This window comes from Jaculus jaculus, chromosome 5 (genome assembly GCF_020740685.1).
Source record: "Jaculus jaculus isolate mJacJac1 chromosome 5, mJacJac1.mat.Y.cur, whole genome shotgun sequence".
NCBI lineage: Eukaryota > Metazoa > Chordata > Mammalia > Rodentia > Dipodidae > Jaculus > Jaculus jaculus.
Window position 1 is genome coordinate 141,067,950 of NC_059106.1, and position 18,501 is coordinate 141,086,450.

General features: G+C 40.2%; 1 protein-coding gene across 7 annotated transcripts in view; it reads right to left on the reverse strand.

The window, feature by feature from the left end:
* The window catches only part of Nrip1 (nuclear receptor interacting protein 1), an 85,284-nt gene that overhangs the window by 18,654 nt on the left and 48,129 nt on the right, over window positions 1-18,501 (reverse strand). Inside the window, exon 1 of one of the 7 annotated variants that reach the window (XM_045149417.1) lies at window positions 12,783-12,799. The exons of the other annotated variants lie outside the window; for them this stretch is intronic. The gene's annotated coding sequence lies outside the window, so the exon portion shown is untranslated. Of the gene's footprint in view, window positions 1-12,782; window positions 12,800-18,501 lie in introns of those variants that run through there. 7 annotated transcript variants of the gene reach the window in all.

Below are 18,501 nucleotides of genomic sequence, written 5' to 3' on the forward strand. Positions count from 1 at the left end.
ACCTGATCAAGCTGCTGTATTAAATGACATGTATCTACACATAAAAACAGTGTAATTCCCAGCATTTTCGGAGCACCTCCTGAATGTTGACTTTTTTTTTTTTTTTTTTTTTTTACAGTCAGCACATCAGTAGGTCAGAGAATGAGAACTTAATTAACTTTCCCTTCTCTTTTTCTCCTACCCTTGCAGTCACAATCATGCTTCAGGCTTTCAAGTTTTAGGATTACAGATATGCACTGCCATGTTATCATATTTTTCTATAACTGCTTGTCGCCCCTCTAAAATTTTTTGATGGATTAAATTGTTTATGTCTTTATGTTCCCATATCTGATGCTTTTTAGAGGCACAGAAAATTATCTGCTTACTGTTTCAGCATACTCCATCCATGTCCTTATATATACTAATAGTATTTGGAACTGCGAAATAATGTAGCCAACCTAATTCGTTAATTTCATAATCTTTCAAGACAGATTTAAAGCAAAGAGTATGTCCATGTATGAAAGAGACCATCATTTCTTCCTTCTGTGAACTACCTTCTTAATTAATCTTTCCTGACCATGACCTGCACTGGGAAAGACTAAATGTGAAAATCTGACCAAAATGGACCCATCTTCTCCTCTCCTCTAGGATATAGAATTTGGAGAAAATTTCATTAGAGGTGGCTTTGAGGACATGTTTCAGATACATAAGACAAATGAGTGCGTGTGCAGAGAAGAAAGAACAGAGTGGGAAGTGGACAAGGAAGGCTAAGCAAGCGAGACACCAGCACGGACTGGTGACCAGCTCTGCTCTCTTGGGGCGCTGTCACTGGCCTCCTGAAGAGCTGGTGCTCATCTTTTACAAATCTGCCTGCCCCTGAGCTTGTTGAGGGGCACGTGCCCTGGGTAATCATACCTTCACTAAGATACTGTACTAGGAATACGGAAGACAAGCTGTGCTCCTTATCTTTAGTGCTAACTCAGCAAATACCAAGTACCAGTGCCTTTTTTTCCCTCACTGTTCCTACAGCAACTTCTCCTTGCATATGGTTAAAGAGAAAACTCATCTCTGATTTTCACTCCAGGAAAGGCAATGGCACAAAGAGGAAGATCAGATGCCTAAGGTCATACTTAGAGCTTGTAGGGGCAGAGTTGATAACAATTTCAAGCTTCTTATTCCTAGAGGCCTGTGCCAACCAATAATCCAGCTGCTTTTCCTGATGCAATGAAAGTATGCCAATTACCCAAACTGTGTCAGAAACCCTGACCAAAACAGGGGTTAATTGGACATTGGTTGTTTTAATTCTATAATCAGCTCTTTCCCTGAGCTTCCCTGGGAGGGAATAACATATCTTTTGCAGGAATGGGAAGGAGTCCAGCACAGGCCATCTGGCTATACATGTCCTTTCCTCAAGTTATCCCTGCAGCTGTGTGAAACTTACTGATGTTAAAGAACTTTATAGTTGAAATCATCTTACTATTTCCTCTCTATTCCATTCAGTTTAAAATGTAGATAAATCTTTATTTTCATATGAGCTAGTCAGACTCATTGATAGTGAAGATCCTGCATATAAACAAAGAAACATTCTGTATGTGTGAGTGTGTCTGAGTGTGTGTGTGTTTGTGTGTGTGTGTGTGTGTGTGTGTGTAGGTGGGGTGGTGGGGATATGGAGCCTGAAATTTTTTTCATTTAAAAGCAAATTCTTATATTTAAAAAGAAAGTAATTAAGAACATGGCCAGTAAATATTAAGATTGTGGCAATTCTCTTCACATGTAAACTAAAAATATTGCCCTTTTCAACTACCAAAAATAAATATTAAATAAACAAAAAAAAAAACATGACAACACAGAAGTATCTCATTTCCTTGTTTTTCCTTACTTTCCCCACTTTGTAGATTTGCTAAATGATGATCTGGACAATTAAGTTCAAGAGCCTAATACCTGAGAATCAGACGTATATCCAATCAGGTGTATTCAAATCATGACTTTAGTGCTACAAGCCAAAAGCCACTTCAGTCACACACACACACCCCAACATACACACAGTTTTTCCTTTCCTTCAGTTCCTGTTTCATGTCCACTTCTACCCATCCCCTTATGTGATGTCTTGTCTTGTCTTTTCTCTTTTCCTTTCCTTTCCTTTCCTTTCCTTTCCTTTCCTTTCCTTTCCTTTCCTTTCCTTTCCTTTCCTTTCCTTTCCTTTCCTTTCCTTTCCTTTCTCTCTTTCTCTCTTTCTTTCTTTCTTTTTGTCACCTTTTAGTTCTTGAGACGTGCATGCCTGGCATCCAGAACTTCACAGGACTCTGACAGTGATGTGCAGGCCACCGTCTTTTATTGAGCATGGGCTACTGGGATGGGATGTGGTGGGTAACTCTCACGCAATACAAGTTATGTCTAACTGCGGGTGAGAGTAGATTGTTGAAGCCGTAGGAGTCCTGAACACGGTGCAAGAGAACCTTGAAAATAAAAGCAAATGGAAGAAAAGCAAGTACCCAAGGGATGCTCTGACTCGGTGTGCAGTCTGCCCTGTACTGTGTCTATGAACTAGACATGCCATCAAGCCATGGTAGGAACCAGGGAAGAGGTGAGTCTGTCCTCAAGGAGGTACTGGAATTCACACTGCATGTGTGTGTACATGTGGAAAATGAATTCCAAGGAAACCTGGGACAGGAGGGCTTGGGGGGGATGGCTATGTTGAAGGTGGCCTGCACACCCAGAGCAGATGGCACTTCCTCAGACATCTAGATAGCCAGCTAGAAGGTAAGTTGATCTTCACTCAGCCAATTTGTTCTGGCCCTTGAAATATCAATATGCCCCTTCTTTGAATGAAGAATGAGCATGCACTCTACCAGCAGGCCCTACGCCCTGGCCTGCGTCAGTGTGTCATAATTGGCAGCACCTACGTGCTCGAGAAACTAGAAGGTTTCCACATGTCTCCAACGCAGCTGTGGCAGTTGCTGGGCCTAGATTATGTTCTGACAACCGCCTAAGGTAGGAGTCAGATAGAATAACTATTCTGGGCTGGAATAATCAAGAAAATGGGACAGGAAGTTCTATTGCAACACTTCAGCAATTCCTTTCTCTACATCCCTTCTTTCATACCGAGTACCCCACCTTGGTCGTTAATGGGATTGGGGTGTGGAGGGGAAGCCGAGGGAAGGCAGACCAGTGTTCCACACTAGGGCTACAAGAGGTCTGAAGGGGAAAAGGTACCGGATTTTCTCTCCGTGGGCTGCTTCCCTCACTGGAAGCAGAAGGCTCAAAGAGACCCACAAAGATTCCTCTGCACGTTGCGGGGCTCAGGCTGCTCCTCCTCCTGACCCTAAGCTCAATCCTTCTGCCTTAAGATTCTCTGCTCTGCCCCTCGGCACACATGGTCTTCCGGGTTGTAAGTGTACGCCCCAAATCCAGATAGAATCACTCGCCTTTTCATCTTCCTTCTTATCCACAGAGAGGAGCAAGCTTTGTAGGTGTCACCCCAGTGCTTTTTTTAATTTTTGGCATTTAGGCTTTAACAATCATTACAATTCTATTAAGAGGAGATGATCTTAGCTGGGCGTGGTGGCACACGCCTTTAATCCCAGTACTCTGGAGGCAGAGGTAGGAGGATCGTTGTGAGTTCAGGGCCACCCTGAGACTATAGAGTTAATTCCAGGTCAGCCTGGACCAGAGTGAGACCCTACCTCGAAAAAAAAAAAAGAGGAGATGATCTGTACAAACAATACCAAGTTTTCTCCAAATAAAGAAACTAATACATTCTTCAAGGAAAAGAAGAGATAAGAGGATACAAAGTGGTCACTATTCCACTTGCTTGTTCCCTACAACAGTCCTGGAGGCCATGCATGTGACCTTGGCCCAGCACTGCAAGGGTGGAATTGGAGGACAAATAAATATACTGTCCATGTCCATGGAAGATGGTAAGCAATCGCTCAGGATTAAAAAGTTGCTTTCTCTTTGAGACTATTTTTTTCTCCCCTCTCTGTGACCAGTGTTTTCTCCCTTACTCTGAATATCTTACAAAGTTTAAACTAATGCTATTTCTGGAACAAACCATAAACGCAGGCACATGCAGGTACATTATCCAGGTGTATGGGATCTTTTGAGATGGTGACACTAAGGCAGATAAGCATAGGGAATAACTTGGGCACTGGGGACACTGCTCCACTCAGGCAGTAAACACACTCCTTTCCTCACAGTGTCCTAAATTGTAGCCCTGGAAACCCCACCAAGCTACAAGTATACCCCACTCCTGACAGTGAGCTGGGGTTCTCCTCCCATTAGAAATCGTTATTTGTGATCAGTTCCTATTCAAATATGTTCTCAGATGTATCTATAATTGGAACACTAAAGGGCCATCCAGCCTGGACTGGTTTGGGGTGCATTCATAGTGAGGATGTAACTTAAACCTTTCTATAAAGGCAGAGAACCACCCAAACTCCACACCTAGCAAATGACCTCCTCTTTCTTATGAGCTCCTTAAAAAGAAGGCTAGGGGTGTTGGCAAGATGACTCGGCAATTAAGGTGTTTGCCTGCAAAGCCAAAGGACTTTGGTTTGATTGGTTGCCCAGGACTCACATAAGCCCAATGCACACAGAGACACATGAATCTGGAGTTTGCTTGCAGTGGCTTGAGGGCCTGACATGCTGATTCATTCCCCCCCCACCCCCGTCTCTCTCCCTCCCTTCTTCCCTCAAATAAATAACTAAGTAATTTGTTTTATTAAAAAAAAAAAAAGGCTAGGGTGATAACTTGGTATCTTTAGTACTCTTCCACTCAGTGTATTTCAAACATCTGCTGTCACTTTGCACCTAGTAAAGCTTATTGATGCTTCAGTACTTGCGTGTACCCTTCCTCAGTTCTTTGAGTAAGACACCAAGAACCTGGAAACACCCACACAGAGACCATGTGACAACACTGTATTCTCTATGTGACAACACATTGTGCCTATGAAGTTCATGCTCAAGAACTGACAAACAAGTTGTCAAAAAATAAAAAAGCAAAAAATATTAAGTCTTACATAGTTCTAAGTAAGCTCACAAATTTGAGCTGGGCCGTACATATGGCCCGGGGGGGGGGGGGGGGGCGCAGGTTGGACACACTCAAGTGTAACCTACAAAATCACACTCGATATAATGATGGAAAGGGTTAAGTTTCCACATTCTGTTCATAGGACAGATGATCATATGTTCACAATAAAAAATTTCTGTTTCACTGAAAGTGTAGCTGTAAAAATAAGTTTGAAACACAATTCTAACAGTTGATTAGCAAGAAAGATGACCCCACCCCCATAAAATGTATATAATGTTACAGAAAGAACAGCACAGATGGAAAGGAAAACCTAGAGTACTTAAAAAAGTGTCCCTAAATGTGACAATATTTTTTTCAATTATATTACTCAATAGCATAAATATTGTGAAGCAAAACTGTTGGAACATATGTTCAGAGTAAAAAGGTTAAGCAAAGTTTTGCATAATCAGCAAAACCCCTAAAATTTTCAGATTAAAACACATACATAATACATGAAAATCTGCATACTGGTAAGACTTTGCTTTGTGTCTTTACTTTTAATTACATAATTTTAAAGGGTAAGTAAATAGCTGATACTAATCAAATTTTAGCAAAATGATCATCAAGTACAGTTAAACCTCCCTACAAACTGCTCAATCTAGGGCATGGTTGTTTACACCTGTAACCCCAGCACTTGGGAGGAAAAGGCAATAAGACAGTTGCGAATGAGGCCACGCTAGACTACAGTGAGACCATTTCTCAAGAAAAACAAAATGATAGCCGGTCGTGATGGTGCACGCCTTTAGTCCTAGCACTCCGGAGGCAGAAGTAGGAGGATTGCTGTGAGTTCAAGGCCACCCTGAGACTCCATAGTGAATTCCTGGTCAGCCTGGGCTACAGTGAGACCCCACCTCAAAAAACCAAAAGAAAAAAGAAAAGAAAAACAAAATGAAAGTGTGTGTACAGGCCTATGAGATCTATGATGTAAATGACTTTTCATGGATCACCAAAGAATTAATTGAGCACCAAGATAGTAATCAATTTGCAGGTTGGTTAATAGTCTTTAAAAATTCTTATAATAAACTTTAAAAAGTATCACTAGTTCCATGAATTAAGAGTGTTCTCGGGCTGGAGAGATGGCTTAGTGGTTAAGCGCGTGCCTATGAAGCCTAAGAACCCTGGTTTGAGGCTTGATTCCCCAGGACCCACATAAGCCAGATGCACAAAGGGGCGCACGTGTCTGGAGTTCGTTTGCAGTGGCTGGAGGCCCTGGTGCGCCCATTCTCTCTCTCTCTCTCTCTCTGTCTGTCACTCTCAAATAAATAAAAATATTAAAAAAAAAAAAAAGAGTGTTCTCTTGGGCTGGAGAGATGGCTTAGCGGTAAGCGCTTGCCTGTGAAGCCTAAGGACCCCAGTTCGAGGCTCGGTTCCCCAGGTCCCACGTTAGCCAGATGCACAAGGGGGCGCACGCGTCTGGAGTTCGTTTGCAGTGGCTGGAAGCCCTGGCGCACCCATTCTCTCTCTCTCCCTCTATCTGTCTTTCTCTCTATGTCTGTTGCTCTCAAATAAATAAATAAATAAATAAATAAATAATGAACAAAAAAAAGTGTGTTCTCGGAGGTTGGCAGAGATTCAGTTTTGGAAGAATGGAATATTTCATAAGTATTGGAGAATTCTTATACATGGAATTCCCTCCCTTCCTACCTATTCCTTCCTTCCTTCTCTTTCTTTCTTTGGTGGGAACTTATTAAAGATATTTTCATAGACATTAAACATGAGAATTAAGGGAAAGAGATGTGGTCAGAATAAAAGGCATCCAAGAAAACAGGCATGGATTTCTCAAAAAAGAGCCATCAGTTTAAGATTTTCTATCAAAGAGACTCAGAAACTAATGGATGATTAGAAATGTTTAATGCTACTTTACCCGACAAATGTTGCGATAACTGGTTTAATGCTATGCGTTTTGCTGTACTAGTTCCTAATAGAACCCTGCTATCACCTTCTACAAACTGTAGCCAGCACTATGTAACAGATAAATTCCTTGTGTATGTCATGTTTCCTATTTCACTTAGAACAAAGTCCGAATTCCTCTCTAAACTACTGCTTAGAAGGCAAGACATTCATTGGCTACACAGTGAATCTGACCAGTCTTATCTGGGGTCACTGAGTTCTTTGCTCATTACACTCTAGTCAGGAAATGTTCAACAACCCTGTAATGGGAGTCACAAATATGATTTCATCGTTTCTACTGGTGACTCTTACAAAAAGTTTAAAAAGGTAAAATTAAAGACTATCTTATTTAACACAAACTATCCAAAACATTAGGGTATCCATATAAATCCTTAAGATATCTTTGTACTCTTGTTTTACATTGGGTATAGTTTATACTTACAGTATATTTCCATTTGGAAAAGCCACCTGTGGCTTGTGGCTGCTACACTGGACAGTGGAACTAGTCATAGAATTCCTTGAATCCTGGACCATGGGTGATGATTTTCAGCCCTCAAACCTATGAAGATTCAGTTCTTCTTCCCAAAGTTCACGGCTCCTCTGGTGACTAGCTTAAGTCTTTCCTAATGGGAGGAGCCTAATCACTACCCCCATTTATTTCCTAGCAAAGTGCCAGGGGATTATAGCTTCTTAGGCTTTCTCTTATTCTGTTTATTTTTATAATTTCTTTTTTTTTTTTAATTTTCCTATGAGGTGGGAAGGATGTTTGCAAACACATGCTAGACACATAGCCACTTTTTGCATTTGGCTTTATGTGGGTGACTGGGGAACTGAACTTTAAGTACCTTTAAACACTGAGCTATCTTAGCAGCCCCTCATTCTACCTATAATTTTTGAGCTAGCTGTGTTAGTTACGTCAATACTTGTTTATCACCTTCTCTCACTGAGCTGTAGCTACAACCCATAAGAACAAGGGCTACTTTTATTCTGTTCACCATGAATACAGCTCAGGTCCTGTTTTGTTGAATAAATGTATGTCTAGTCATGTTTCTAGTTTTTTCCATGAGTGCCTATAAGCATCTAAAGTACACAAAAGACACACACACACACACACACACACACACACACACACACACTCACATGCACACGAAACAACTTATAGCATGAGCAAATAGGCTTACCAAGCATAACTGAAATATTAATTTTTAAGCAACACTCTTTCATAAGGATCAGAAGAAATAATTTACTTCATCTAAAATTAGAAGTGCTGGCTTACACTGTGAAACATGAACCCGTAATAACATCATCATGTAAGATGTTTCAGGACAATACACGTCTTCTCATATAGTTTGCAGGACAAAAGAGGTATATGCCATGTAAACCCCATTCTGTATATGTACAAACTATAGTCTAGAGAGATTGCTTATTGTTTGCAAACTTTGTCCAGTTGTTGAATTAAAGGTCCAGGTACAGAGATTTCTTTATTGATGGGGTGTAAAAAGTTAGAAACAGATAAAACTGCCATGCTTATGACTTCTAAGATAACAAACTTAGGAGCATTACACAGTCCAGTCCCCAAATCACACACCACTGCCTCCACATTTGGTCAATTTGGCTTTCTAAAGGTGTTTCTAACTCCTTATTCACTTCTCCTCTGGAAATAAAACCTAGTCAGTATCAGTGCAGTGGATGATGGACTGACTGACTCAGCTAAATCCAGTTCTGTCAGTCTCTTGAACTAGAACTGAGACTTGGGGGTATCCACCTGACATGCCCCCCAAGGACAGACCCAAAACACACGTTCGACCCCGCCTCCTCCTAGCATCTAATCTTCCCATAAGCAAGCTGAGTTGGGATGATTCTTGAATTTGATAACTCAGCATTTTATTAGTCTTGGAGGGGACTCAGCATTTTATTAGTCTTGAGGGGATCCATGTAGTTATGATCTTCCCCTTTCAGATCCTGACTGGGCAGGTCTCAGATGGCTACTTCTTTTCTTGGCCCATTTATGGCTCTAGCATTAAAGAAATCACTGTGCTCAGATTGTATCAACAGGATACAGTAATTCGTGATTGTACTATTCAAAAATTTATTATAGACTATAATTTTATATAAAATTAATTTTTGGGTGACCTGCATATTTTGTCATCCATCCTTGGCATAAAAGGTACTAATCCCATGGTTTTTTTTTCTTAGAAAGCAACTTACAATAGTTTGTGTAGACACACATAGGTCATACATATACACAGGTACTCACAACCACATGCACACACAATTTCATGTTTATTTGATTTGATTATAAACTAAGTTGTACTCTAGCTATAAGTATGGAACCTGGGTAATATTATTTCAGAAGAATCAAATTAAATACTATTAATACCATGTGAAAAAAGATCACTTTATAAAAAGCTAGGCAATTTATGAGTTGGCTGTACACCAGAAGCTAAGCCATTCTAGAACAGTGGGGTAAGGCCCAGGGTTCTCATGAGCTACATGAACTCTTGACACTAATGTCTAATGTTCCTGCTGTGTGCAGAGCTCCAGCCCACCCCGAGCTAGGAATACCAGATCCTAAACAATAAAGCATTTGCTAAGAAGTGTCCCCTACACAACGCTGTTCTCATGAGTAATTTTCATTTCACGACTTAATTAACAGTCAAAACAGCATGCCTGTGGACTCTATAACACATCTAAATTTTTCTGACTAAAAGCTAACACAATTTTCTTGGACATTCAGAATACCTTGTTGATATGGGTAGATAAGCATAATGCATTCACAAAATGAGGCTATAAGAAACAGCTTTACAGCTTTTTATTAAAATAGTTTATTTATTTATTTGAGAGGGAAAGAGTCAGACAGAGAGCGAGAGCGAGAGAGAGAGAGAAAGGGGTGCGAGAGCCTCCAGCCACAACTCCAGACGCATATGCCACCTTGTGCATATGGATTTACAGGGTTACCAGGGAATCAAACTCTGTTCCTTAGACTTTGCAGGCAAGCACCTTAACTAATGAGCCATTTTTTTAGCCCTAGTTTATGGCTTTAAAAACAAAAGAAATGGCTTTTAAAAAGTAAACCCAGTAGGTCAGCATTTGAGTAAAAGGGAAGGAGACAGCCGACTGGAAAGACACGGAAGCACACACCTGTCAGGCTTAGCTAGTCCTCTGACCTACTACGGCACAGAACTCCGTGAACACAGCTACTTGACTGCTTCTAATACAACCCAATTCCTGCTCCTTCAAGGCCTGAGGTACTTTCAGAAGACAAGCAGATGCTAAGAATTCACTTGCATGAGTAAGGTGCATTCTAGAGCCATAAACTGACAAGAGAAGAAAAGGCATGTGGGGAGGGGTTGCATAAGTAGTCTATATTCATTTGTTTAAAAAAATATTTACTGAGAAGCTATCATGTGGTAAGGCAAGCTGTTAAGCACTGTGGATACTTTAGAAAACAAAAATATAGCCCCTGTCTGCTAAAAGTAATCAAAGAATAAGAAAGTGTAAATACTAATTTTCTTTTAGTATTATGCTCTTTCATTCTTTATTTTCCTTGGCTAATTATTCTATGTGTTTTATATATATATACACACATATATATGTATACATATGTATAATTCTCTGTGTACATATATACGTGTATGCCTAGTATTACATTTGAAAGAGTGAAACAGGGCCGAATGGTTAAATGCTCTTGCTTACAAAGCCAACTGGCCTATGTTCAATTCCCTAGTACTTAGGTAAAGCCAGATACACAAAGTGGCATATGTGTCTGGAGCTTGTTAGCAGTGGCAAAAGACCCTGGCGCACCCATATACTCTTATTCTCAAATAATAAATTAGTACTTAGAAAAATATAGGGTGAAACATCCCAAATTTTTCAAGATGTTTAGGTAAGTGTAGTGGTTACGTCACTGTTGATGGGACAAAACACTCCACCTGAAGTAGCTTACAGGAGGGAGGGGTTTACTTCAGGCTTCGGGGTTCACCTTGAGCTTCATGCTGGTGGAGACAATATGGCAGGGCAGGGAGCCGGGGTGTCACATCTCAGTAACGGCAAGACAAATACCCTGAGTAGCCAGCTTTCAACTGTCATGAGGGCTTGACCTGGAACCCAAAGATCTATCCCAGCAACACACCTCCTTCGGCAAGAATCTGCCTCCTAAAATCCCCATCAGCTGGGGAGAGGATCAATCACACACACCTGACGCTATGGGGGTCGTTTTACATTTAAACCACCATGGTAACTAAAAACTATGAAACTAAAGACTTGAAAAAATTATTTTTCATTCTGAAAAATATAATACTCTGATTCTTATCACTGTGGTTTATTTCTCCTTTGAATTTTCTAATACTTTTTCCTAATAATTAAAAATACATGAAACTGGATGCATGGCATTTTTCCATAAAGCCTAATGACCTGAGTGTGATTCCCCAGCACCCACGTAAAGTCAGATGCACAAAGTGGTGCATGCACCTGGAGTTCATTTGCAGTGGCTGGAGGCCCTGGTGTGCCCATTCCCTCTCTCTGCTGGACATTATGGTGCACACCTTTAATCCTAGCACTAAGGAGCCTGAGGTTGGAGGATTGTTATGAGTTCGAGGCCAGCCTGAGACTACAGAGTAAGTTCCAGGTCAGCCTGGGCTAGTATGAGATCCTACCTCGAAAAACAAACAAACCCCACAATATTAGTAAATGTGATGGCTAGATTCAGCTTAAAATATGTTTTAAGTTGGGCATAATGGTGCACGCCTTTAATACCAGCACTCCTTAGGAGGCAAAGGTAGGAGGATTGCCTTGAGTTCAAGCCCAGCCTAAAACTACATAGTGAATTCCAGGTTCCAGGTCAGCCTACCTGGGGAAAAAAAAAAAAAAAAAAACAGAACACACACATACACACACATGTTTTAAAATCTTAATCTTGGCACAAAATATCAAAGTTTTTTGAAACTATCCCATATCCTTTAAGGGCAATATGACCTGAATTAGTTAATTTTAATATTATTTTATGTTAGAATTTACATGTTTGTATTTCATTATAACAAATATATAAAATGCTACTTTTTCCACCCATTTTCTGAGTATGACTACAAGCCTGTTTCAGGAATGCCTAAATATGCTAAGTGATTCAACTGCAATCGCAAATACTTTAGTTATTTTGTAAAATATTACAATATTTATTCAGTTCATAGATAATGCCAAACTGTAGTGCAAGACTATCCAAAAAAGCATGTACATAAATTTACAAAAATAATGCAACTTCTTTTCTTTTAACAGAATCCTAAGAATGTAGTATTATATGAAAACTATTTAAAAGAATGAAATAAACAGGACATTTCTTAATATAGTATTATATTTTTAAGATAGTAAAGTACAGTGTCGTTTAAGACAGTATAGTGACTATTTTATTAAATGAAAATATCTTATACTCTGCACCCCACAGAACCTTTGAGAATGTGATGTATTGAAAATAATTTCCTAAACTTAATTATTTTCATAGCCATCTCCACCATTTCTTCCATTTTATAGTTAAAATCTTACAGTATTAGCTTGGATTTCATCTTTGCCTGACATATTTCAAGCAGGGAAACAGATTAGAGCCACGGAAGATTTTACAGGGTTTCGTTATCAATCAGGCTCTGCTCCCAGTGACTGCCGTTCAGCCAAATTATTCCAATGAACTCATGGGCTGAAGTAAACAAAGCTGCAGCCTCCTGCTCTTACATGCTTTCCATTCATTTCTTTCCTTTTCCTTCCCTGAGACTCACAGCACGTGCCACAGAAAGAGTGCATGTTAAATATTCCTGGAGTGTCACAATATGTAATACAATAAAACAGATTACAGCCCTACCTTTCTTTCACAGCAGTGGTGCCAAGCACAGGTACACCGGAGCAATCAATTTGTTCTGCAGACAGTAAGGCTTTCATAGAATACTAATGCAAAATCTCTTTTCTTTCTCCTCTGCCTTGGCTCCCCAATGCCCGGGTCCCGACCAATACAAGGAGGAGGGCGGTATGTCTTCTGCTGAGATAACCACAACTACTAATCAAGTGTACGTGTACAAGGGCACAGGATTAAACCTCCACCAAGCCAGAGTCAGGATATGAGAGCAGCTCTACACATGCACAGCATGGTCAAAATTACACACACACACACACACACTCTCTCTCTCTCTCTCTCTCTCTCTCTCTCTCTCTCTCTCTCTCTCTCTCTCTCCCCCTCCCTCCCTCCCTCCCTCCCTTCCTCTCTCTCTCTCATGCAGGTGTCAAAAAAAATACAAATGTGTCTACTCCTGTGAACAGATTTATCATACTTTACCATTCCTCAATTTTTATCTCAGGGGCATAAGAATTACCTCCTGTTGAACTGAGGGCTTATGTCCAGCAGCATCCAGTAACAATTGCTTTTCCACAAATGAGAACTGTGACAGGTATTCTGTACATTAAAGTGTCCACTGTTTTAAAAAGAAGGTATTCTTATCAATTGTTCTGTCTAGTACAGTTCTCAAGGATGTCACTTTCCAGGACTACATAGGGTTAACATATTTTTAAGGTTTTACACTTAAAATATAATTGCTCAAGTTGACTTCAAAAACTAAAAAAAAAAAAAATGTGTATTACTAATAATGAAAAAATATCCTTTATCTTGACTCTTTTACACTATTATACCATTCTATTTAAAAATATTTTCAAGTTTCAAAACTGATTTTAAAAGCATCTTTAACATAGTAATTTTGGTGGTACAGTTGTGTGTTTGATCTCATAAATTCAGGGCCTCAAGGTTCTTGAAAATTTAGGCATTTTCATTAAGCTTATTTTTATCTTATTCAATATATAAAATATATGTCAATCACCTTTTAGGGTAGGGTAGACTGATGAGTCAAGTCTTAAATACTTTTATAATACACATTACCCCATTTTAACTTGTCTGCCTCAATTTCCAAATAACCTGAACAGTACTAAGTCAAGGGGCTGCAAACTACAGGAAAATTGAGAACAGAGCGCTCCGTATGACTGAGGAAACTTACTTAGGAAGCTTTCTAGACCAACTCTGTGTTCATGTAAACAACTGCTCTAGACTGTAGAAATCAGCCTTATTCTACATTCCTTTTTCTTAAAAAAAAAAAAAAAAAAGCCAATAGGAGGGGCAATTAATAGATAGCAGGAAATTCAAAGATGTATTGCAACAATGCTTAATCAATACTGATGCATTTGTCCTTGACACGCTGACCATGTCATCAGGCTACTGTCATGTGATATCATGTCATTTCTCCACCTGGCTCATGACCTTGTCCTCTAAATGACCTAAAGCTTCCCTCAAGTAGCAGGAGGCCCCTCCCAGCTGTCTCAGCAAGGTCGAATGGGTCAGCTTGTCCTCATCTATAATCCACCACCATTTGTCAGCAGGGAGGCTGCAGGAGGCAGGCTTGCTACAAGGGGAGAATGCCCAATTAGGCAGCTGTCACACAAAGCAGAGGCTGCAAAATTATCCCCTGTCAAAAGAAAGAGCAGCTGCGGGTGCCAATTACAGCAACCTTTCAACCCTTTAGGTACTGGAAACTACACAGAAGTAAATGAAGAACAATTAGTGATAACAAATCGATGAATTAGGACAGTAAATTAGAAATTACTAGCAGGTGAGCCTGGGTCACACATGACACTTAGGGCATCCCAGACTCCAGGCAAGGGCAAGATGCGCTGAATCCCTTCTACTTCCTTGCCCATAGATTCTCCTCTAAACCTGAAAGCCTTTAAAAGACCCAGCCCTAAGAATATGTTTCTTGATGTATCTCCTTTTTCTTTTCATGGACCCAAAGAAATTGTTTTTTGACAGGAAGACAATCCTTCAGGATAACAAGTAGAGTAAACTATACATTATTCTTATACAATCTACCCATGTTATCATCTCAAGTTTAATTTTTAAGTATGGCCCAAAACATGAAGAAAAATATTTGCTCAAATAATCATTCTTAAAATACTATACAACTATACAAAGCACTTGACCTGATTCTACTTTAGTTACATTTGCAGAAAAACATCTATTTGTGGAAGCAACTGAGTATGAAGTCAGAGAAAACTGTTCTGCTAATATAATGTTGAATCAAAATTTTCTCTATGCAAATGTGATTCTGACTATAAAGAAATAACACCCATGAATGTTTTAACACATATAGGGCCCATAAATGTGATCAACCACAAAATGTTCTCTTAGATTACTGGGCTCCAATGCTACAGAAGAGACAGACCTCAAGTCTCAGTCAGAGCCAAACAATTCCTTGGGGCTCAGGATATGGGGTACTTAGGACTGGCCACAACAGAAGAGGAGCAGCATGCGGCCAACCCCGCAATGTAGAGTAAACCTAATATGGCTGCTCAGTGTTCAATGACATGGTATCATCATGCCTTAAAGTATCATGTATGCTCATATACAACTTTCCTAGAGGCCATTTTACACTAAAATTAAGTGTTTTACTCCCTAGGGGAAAAAAAAGGCAAGCCTTCTATACCAATTCTTTGAACTTGGGAAACTTGAATGATATGGGCTGTAATTCTAAAGAAGCAGGACTGACATGCTCCATGAGACATCTACAGCAGGAGGGGGTGAAACTGAGGAAAGAAAGGTGAAACAACAAGGAAGCTCTTTACTCACACCCCCCCCCCCAACACAGTATAAATAGATCACATTTGCCAGAGGGAAAAGTCTATCTCTAAGTCCTACTTCCTAGGTCAAGCCATTGGATAAAATTCCAAGAGGTAAGGGGTACATGTTATGGAGAGAACATCTCCATTAAAGTTGATTTGAAAATGTGATTTATAAATTATGCCTTACCTTCTTAGAAAACCTGAACATTTCTTTAAGTTTTCTTTATCTTAGAATGAGACTCTCTAAAGTCAGATATAAAGAATTCAAAGGAACAGCAAGTAGCCAGGAAGGAAGGAGTTAATGTCTTTAGAATTCAGTTTCCATCATACATGGGTGACTATCTCTTTAAATAATTTAAATCCTCTCCATCAACTACAAAGCTGTTTTGAAGCCATTTAGCTTTGTTCTTTACATGTGTTCTAATTAAGAAATGACCTTGTCATCACACACACCAGAAATCTGGGATTATTTCCTACAATAAAAAAACTCACAAAGCCCCCCAAAAAAGAATGAGGGAAGAGGGAGGAAAAAAGGCTTCTTCCTCAGTTCCCCACTAAGGGAAGTTGTTGGTTGGCTGAATGCTGAAGCAGTTTCTGCGCATAATTTTTTGTTGTTGTTGAATGTCACAGGGCGGGTTAGTGTGACCTTGAGCTGCTGCAGCAGCTCAGCAAGGGTCGAGATGCCTGCAGGCGCCCTTGTACTGGATTTGCAAGACAAAAACCTTCAAACTGGCTGAAGGACATCTTAAATCTCTTCAAAGGTTTCCCGAACTAATCTGGGCTGCTCTTAGCAGGATCTGTGCCAGCATGAGAAGCAAAATTAAAAACAAGGTCTTTGACAGAATGTTGTCTCCTCTTAACCCTTCCAGAGCAGAACAGAACTAATCATCAGCACTCTGGAAAGGAAGGTTTACCTAGAAGCATTCTTTCATAACAAATTATGTAAGCAAGCAGTCACAAAGGATGGACCAACTATTAGTCCTCCAAAGTAAACAAGCCTTCCACTGTGCTTAAGTTAAAGGGTCCAGGTTGATAATGCCTAGTGCTGAATACCTTGGAGATGTGTAGCGCCATGCCATTAATCTGTAGAATTTTCATTCTTGGAAAAATAAGCTTTGAGCTGGGGAAGCCCACAAACTTCATGCATACAGCTTACTAACATTAGGAAGAGTAAGAAAAACATTATCACAATGGTGCTAAATGTCTTATTTCTAATGTGAATGATATCACTGTTAAGAGGGGAAGAAAAATCACCAGAATAAATAAGACAAGGTGAGGCGATCTCGGTCTGTTATGACAGTTTACCGTTTTGGTTTTCTCCCCACGTTTTCCATTGTATATGGACACATGAGAGTACCAGATCCAGTGGAGGGCTGCTATGGGCTGAATGGGTCTCCCTGAAATTCATCCAGCAACGGCGCTTACAGTGAGGCCTTGGGCAAGAAGCTGAGATGGATCTTGAAGAGTCAGGCTCCCAGAAAGGCCTTAGTAGCTTCGTATGGAAGAGGCAGGCAGAAGAACTCAGCTGGCAGGCCTTCTGCCTCCTCCTGTGATGCCCTCTGCCTTGCTGTGTGGTAGCAAGAGGGCCTTCACTCAGCAGCAAGTGTCAAGCATTTGCCAGCACCATGTTTTTAAACTTCTCAGTGTCTAGAAGCACGAATCCTTGATAGATTACTCAGTTTCAGGCATTTCATTATAGTAAAAGGAAACAGACCAAAACAAAGGTGTGCAATTATTCCCTAGAAATTACCTCAAGATTTTACTTAGCAGATACAGCAAGCAAGTTTTCAATTATTACTCTAAAAAACCAAGAGCCAGGCATGATGGCACACGCCGTTTTTCCCAGCACTTGGGAGGCAGAAGTACATGGATCACATTGAGTTTGAGGCCACCAGGAGACTACTGAGTGAACTCAAGGTCAGCCTGGGCTAGAGCAAGACCCTTCCTTGAAAATCAAAACAAATAAAAATAAATGAAACAAAACCAAAAGGTGATAAAAATACTTCGAGCATTCAGAAATGAACAGTCTAATGGAATAAACAGCTGTAATACTTAAAATTCAATATTCTAAAATCAGTATGTTCATATCAATGATGTTAGTTTATCATCACCAAAGATAAAGTATGCCATAATTAGATCTAAAGAGTAGTTAGCATAAGGTATGGAATGTATTAAGAGCCAAAAGACTGTTACTTCCTTTAAGAAAAAGAACATATAGCCGGGCGTGGTGGCACATGCCTTTAATCCCAGCACTCAGGAGGCAGAGGTAGGAGGATCGCCTGTCAGTTCAAGGCCACCCTGAGACTACATAGTGAATTCTAGAGTGAGACCCTACCTCGAAAAACCAAAAAAAAAAAAAAAAAAAAAAAGAAAGAAATTCAAGATTCTGCTTTATACATAGCATGCCTTTGCGCACCTGAATTTAAACATACTCTCTCAAATACAGGAAGACAATGCACATGAGAGTGAGCAGTGCAAAGGGCAGGGAATACACGCTGGGCTGACTGCTAGGGTGGATGGACGTGAAACAGGTCTAGGGCTTCCATGTGGGCACGGATGGTGACTGGTAAAGACATGGGTAAATGCTGGCGAGGCACAAGACTGGCAGCTATTCTAAGCTACTGAAATGCACTTGAAGCCAGGGCAGGGCCCAGTGTGACACAGGAAGGGGGGGAGGACTGACACTGTGGCTGGAGATTAGGCTAACAAAGCTACCAGGACCAAGGACTTCTGAGTCAAGGCCATACCAAGGAGCTGGTCTTTATCTGGTGGGACTGGAAGGTTTATAGGCAATGATATGATTAAAAGCATATGAAAAAAAAACAAAAAAACAACCAGAAGCTATGGGGTTATGGATGGCTTGGAGAGAAAAACTTGTATAAGTGTTAGTACAGAAATGAAAAGTCAAAGTACAGACAAGAAAGTTT